The following is a 6000-nucleotide window of genomic DNA, read 5'->3' as shown; positions in this document are numbered from 1 at the left end:
TGAACCTCCGGGTTCCTTAAAAGCCAGTAAGTAGCCTAAGTAAGTAAGTACAATATGTACAAGAAAAGTTATATACAGCAATAGTTTCATGATATGTTAAATTAATTCTAGTTGCATGTTAGTTATAGATATAATCAGATATCCTACTAATTGGAATACGTGTTCTGTAGTAGTGAATTTCTTAAATAAATAAATTAAGCCTATTAGTCCTACTATATATTACTGTATACTGAATTTATTAACATAGTTTTATATTTACTCTGTAATTTGCCAATTATAGCTACATTTTACATTTTGGCTATGATATCTATACTTAACTCTTTTTAATTTATTTTTATTTGATATGTTTCATTTATATCTATATCTGTGTCTTTTATTTAGGTAGTAGCTATTTGTTTTTTTCATTTTTGATTTTTAATTTGTAATTACACTTGTATCTTGCATTTGTATCTGTTTCATCTCTTTTTTCATGTTATATGCAATTCTATGTTTTTTTAAACAAATATCTGTACTGCCTATTGTAATTGGGGCTTTGCCCTGTTATAGACATAAATAAATAAATAAATAAATAAATAAATAAATAAATAAATAAATAAATATATATATATATATAAATAAATAAATAACTAAGTAAGTAAGTAAGTAACTAAGTAAATAACTAAGTAAGTAAGTAACTAAGTAAGTAAGTGAATGAATGAATGAATGAATGAATGAATGAATAAATAAATTTCCAACCCTCATTGCAAATAACTTTACACACAAATAGAAGACATCAAATGATAGTAGTATTTCGTTTTTTTACACACCATCTTGTAGAATTTAACTTACGTATCCACCTGGGAAACAAAACTTCAATTGCACAAAAATGACAACTCTCTTTACCCGACCACCATCAATTTATAAAGCTTCACAAACTTACAAATGTAGGTTCCAATTTACCACGTATAAATATAAATCAGTTGTTTGGAGATTTTAAATAGGTATCGAGCACGAATTAGGAACAAATGAAATCCGTTTCTTCCTTATCGCATAGAAACCGTTATTAGTGATTGAAACTGATGAAGGATGGGTAGAACAGAAAAAAACTCTTCGGCACCGGAACTCGAACGCGGATTTTCAGCTCTATATGCTGACGCTTTATCCACTAAGCCATACCGGATTCCAGCTCCGATGCCGGATTGAGTCCTCTCAGTTTAAGTTCCACCTCTTAGTTTCCCTTTAGTGGCCAACCCTCATGCACTGCGTCACAGATGTGTGACAGTGGCACAATGTGCAACACACTATGTGCAGAGGTGCACTCGTTACGAGTGCCTCTTAGTGCCGACCCACTTGACCCGGGTTCGATCCCCGGCACCGGAGGGAATTTTTCTCCTAAAATATTAAGTATTTAATTTCATTTATTGTATTCCATAGATCTTACATTGGCAATGAAGCTTTAAGATGTGGAACAAGTCGAAATGTTACATTATTACAATTACAATTTTTACAATTTTTTACAATTTTAATTTCAATTTTTTTACAATATTTTGGCTAGATGTAGTGAGATGAGGTGAGTCCGAGGATTCGCCAACAGATTACCTGGAATTTGCCTTATGGTTGGGGAAAACCTCGGTAAAAACCCAACCAGGTAATCAGACCAAAGGGGGTGAAATGAAGTGATGCCGAGGACTCCCCATAGACCATCCGGCTTCAGTCCCACGGCTGGGGAAAACCTCGGAAGAAACCAAACAATCAGACCAAAGGGGGATCCAACCCAAGCCCGAACGCAGCTCCGGATCAGCAGGCCAGCTAGTCTGCCGACTGAGCTCTACTCTGAATGAACTACATACTTTAACCAATGATATTCTATCACAGATGGCTTTATGGTTTGAATCTAATGCCTTTTTGCTTATCAAGAAAAGACTATCAACATAACTTTTACCATAAATCATGTAATAAAGAAGGACAACATACAAAACTGTACCAAATTTCTAGGACTTTTTATAGACTCCAGTTTAACATTGGAAAAACATATCGAATATATATGCACAAAATTATCAAGAGCTATATATTTATTAAAGAAATTAGTGACTTGTGTTTCTCAAAATTATTTAAGATGTGCCTACTTTTCGTTCTTTCATTCGATAATTAGGTATGCCTTAATTTTCTGGGGAAATGGTAGCAAAATTGGGAGCGTCTTGATTTTGCAAAAGAAAGCCATTAGAATTCTATGTCAGTCAAACTATCTTGAACATTGTCGACCTCTTTTCAAACAATCACAGATATTAACTGTCATAAATTTATATATATTGTCGACCTCTTTTCAAACAATCACAGATACTAACTGTCATAAATTTATATATATTGTCGACCTCTTTTCAAACAATCACAGATGTTAACTGTCATAAATTTATATATATATATTGTCGATCTCTTTTCAAACAATCACAGATACTGTCATAAATTTATATATATATTGTCGACCTCTTTTCAAACAATCACAGATGTTAACTGTCATAAATTTATATATATTGTCGACCTCTTTTCAAACAATCACAGATGTTAACTGTCATAAATTTATATATATATATTGTCGATCTCTTTTCAAACAATCACAGATACTAACTGTCATAAATTTATATATATTGTCGACCTCTTTTCAAACAATCACAGATGTTAACTGTCATAAATTTATATATATACGACCTAGTCCTTTACACTCGACAAAATATAGACAATTACTCATTAATAGCCAATATACATGATCATGAAATTAGAAATGGTGAACAAATTAATATTCCATACTGTAGATTACATAAAACTAGTACAAATTTTTCTGTCATGGGGATGAAATTATATAATAAGCTTCCCAGTCAATATTATAAGTTACCAACCAATACTTTCAAAGCTAGATTTTATAATTGGCTTTTAATGAATGCTTTCTACTCTGTAGATGAGTTTATTAACATAAATTCATACGAAATTGTTTTTAATAAATAAAGTTATTTACATTTAGTTACAATTATTACATAAGACTGAAGTGTTTTCATTAATTTTAGAGTTTCAAAATGTTTTGCCTTTTCATTCTATTTACTGTTTTCAATTATATGTGTATTTTCAAATGTATGTTTTTTTTTTTTTGTGACGAAGCCTATCACTGTATGTTTAATAGCTTAATAAATTGAATTGAATTGATGGCTCTACTAAAAATATGCAGTATATAGTCAATCAGATTATTAAATTTACAAACCCAAACGATTATTCATCAGCTGAGCTATAAAATATAATACATAGGAAGTAAGTTCATTCAATTTAAAGACATAAACATTTCAATCAGTTGAGGTATACAGAAATTGATATTGTATACATTCTGCATTGTCGTGACATAAAGGCGTTGAAAGTGTTAGCGAGAGGACGAAAGTTATTGAGTTGTTTTAGATTAGGCAGTCTAGGACGTCAGAAACAGTTTTGGGATAAATGAGGCGCGAAGCGCTCGCGGGAAAGCCCCGAGTTTGCGTCGGACTGGCCCTGTGTGCTGTTGTCACTCCGGATTAGACCAGACCTAAGGAGATAATGAAAGGGTCACACGTTGTGCTATAGATGGAAGAACACGAGAAAAGGTATAGTGAAGAGAGGAAAAAAGTAGCCAACTTAAAAGAAAACCAAGCGGAAAAGGACAGAAATATAACGAGTAGGTTTTTAACGGCGTTATTCACATGTTCAGTTTTGTTTACCACAAAGGGTTTTAAAGCGCATCACCTTTGTTGAACTAGCAGGAATAACATCGCCTCGAGGTGGATGCGTAATTAGGTTTTAACTACATGTTACTCCTTCTTTCACAACTGATCTCATCCACAGAAAGTACCGTAACATTAATGCCTAACCCAGGGATGTCGAACAGCGCTCTCAAACTGTGAAACGATTAATACTGTTTCCTACCGTAGCTCAGCTGAAACGACAGTCAGTCAGCTCGCTTTAGCAGTGTTCTGTAAGCAGTGTGTTTATCAACTCTGGCGGCTGGTATGGATATGGAACGACGATTCAATACTGAGTGGACAGACAAATATTTATTTATCTTAAAGGACGGAAAGCACATTGCTTAATATGTAGAAAAGAACTTGGATACATTAACCATCATAATATTAAAAGGCATTTTAATTCTACACGTCATGCTGAAGCTTATGGACCAGAAAAGTTATCCGGTTTCACTCGTGAAAAGGCTGTAGAAGAATTAAAATCAAGATTGAATTCAGAATACCTTCCATCATCATCGGGTGTTAGTAGAATAAGCTTGGTTAGTGCTAGCTACAAAATTTGTGAAATTATTGCAACGGCCTCAAGCTATTTACTGACGGAGAATTTGTGATAGGCTGTCTCATAGCTGTTGCAAAAGGGATATGTCCGGAATACGTTAATGATTTTAAATCTGTATGTTTGTCTCGTAATATTGTTGCAAAGCGCATATTATAAAAGGGAGATAACTTGGAGGAACAACTGATAGCAAGAATGAAAACTTTCACTTATTACTCACTATAGCTGTATATGAAAGTACCGACCTGAAAGATACGGCGCAGCTAGCTACAGTGTATTCATAAGGAGTGTCGATTCAGATTTTAATGTTCATGGGGATCTTGTAGATGTCATTTCACTAAAGGATCGAACTCGAGGAGGAGGTATTTATGAATCTGTATCAAAAACTATGAACAAATTTCAAGTCACGATAAAAGTAATTATTTTTATACATCAAAGCAGTTTACGTTTTTGAACTTGCACTGCTACAACACGTGCACATAAAGTTGATATTTTAAACATGAATTAGCAACATTATTATTATGATTTACCTACTTCCGTCACTAACGAACAACATACATGGAATGACCCAGTAGATAAAACTCTATCATAATCATCATCATCATAATCATCATCATCATCATCATCATAATTCATCCTCATGTAGGCTACATTCTTTGTTTATCAGAGTTCAAAAAGTGCAAATCTAAACTGAGTTCCTAATCAATTGGTAAGATGTAGAAAAGTTATCACAGAACCAGCCGCCGCAGTTTCGCTTTTGTTTACGATCATTCGCCCGGACTGCCTGCTACCTGTGTTCAACCGTTGCACGGTAAGGGGGGAGTGAAGGCTCTGCAGTTCACAGCTCGAGAGCGCTGTTCGACATCCCTGGTCTAACGGTTCACCGAGAATCTCTCCCTAAAGCTATCATTAATTACTGTAACAGATACTGTTATTGCTATTGGCACTACTGCTGATACTGCTGTACTGGTGCTGATACTACTACTACTTCTTTCCCATTGTCATTTCCCCTGACTATTGCTAATATTGATACTGACAGTTCTATGGGATCATTCCCCCCAAAGGATTCATTATATCCCTACGTCTTCTATTCCTTCGTACCTGTCGTCTCGCTTCACTTACCTTTCTTCCCACCATAATCTGAACACACGTTCTCGTCATGAAACAATACTAACAATACCATCCCATCGAACCTCCTCATACTCATCCTCTTTCACAATAGCCCTGCCAAGACTCTGGATTTCGCTACCTGCTAGCATCAGGGACTGTCGAAATAAAATTGAATTCAAACGCAAACTTACTAGGCACTTGGTCAGTAATTGATTTTTTGTAATTAGTTTCCATAATCTAAAAAAATATTTCAGTATACGATAATTTCATCACTATACAATTTTGTTATTGTGGGTTTAATTTGTAATTCAGTAAATATAAAATATTCTTTGTTTTTCTATGATAAATTACTGTATCTAGCTTTAATTAGTCAGGTAATCTTTTCGTACTTTAATTTTTATTGTAATTGTAATTGTAAATTTAATACTAATTGTGATTTTATTTGTAATTGTAAATTTAATACTAATTGTAATTTTATTCTTCATATTATAGTTGGAATCTCCTGGTAGAGGGGCAGAGAAGGCCTGACGACTTTATCTCTACCAGGTTAAATAAATAAATACTAATACTAATACGTACATATTCAGGAAAGCGGGTGAA

This window comes from Periplaneta americana, chromosome 5 (assembly GCF_040183065.1).
Source record: "Periplaneta americana isolate PAMFEO1 chromosome 5, P.americana_PAMFEO1_priV1, whole genome shotgun sequence".
NCBI classification, from domain to species: domain Eukaryota; kingdom Metazoa; phylum Arthropoda; class Insecta; order Blattodea; family Blattidae; genus Periplaneta; species Periplaneta americana.
The sequence above is the reverse complement of the archived record's forward strand: the minus strand, read 5'-3'. Positions refer to the sequence as shown.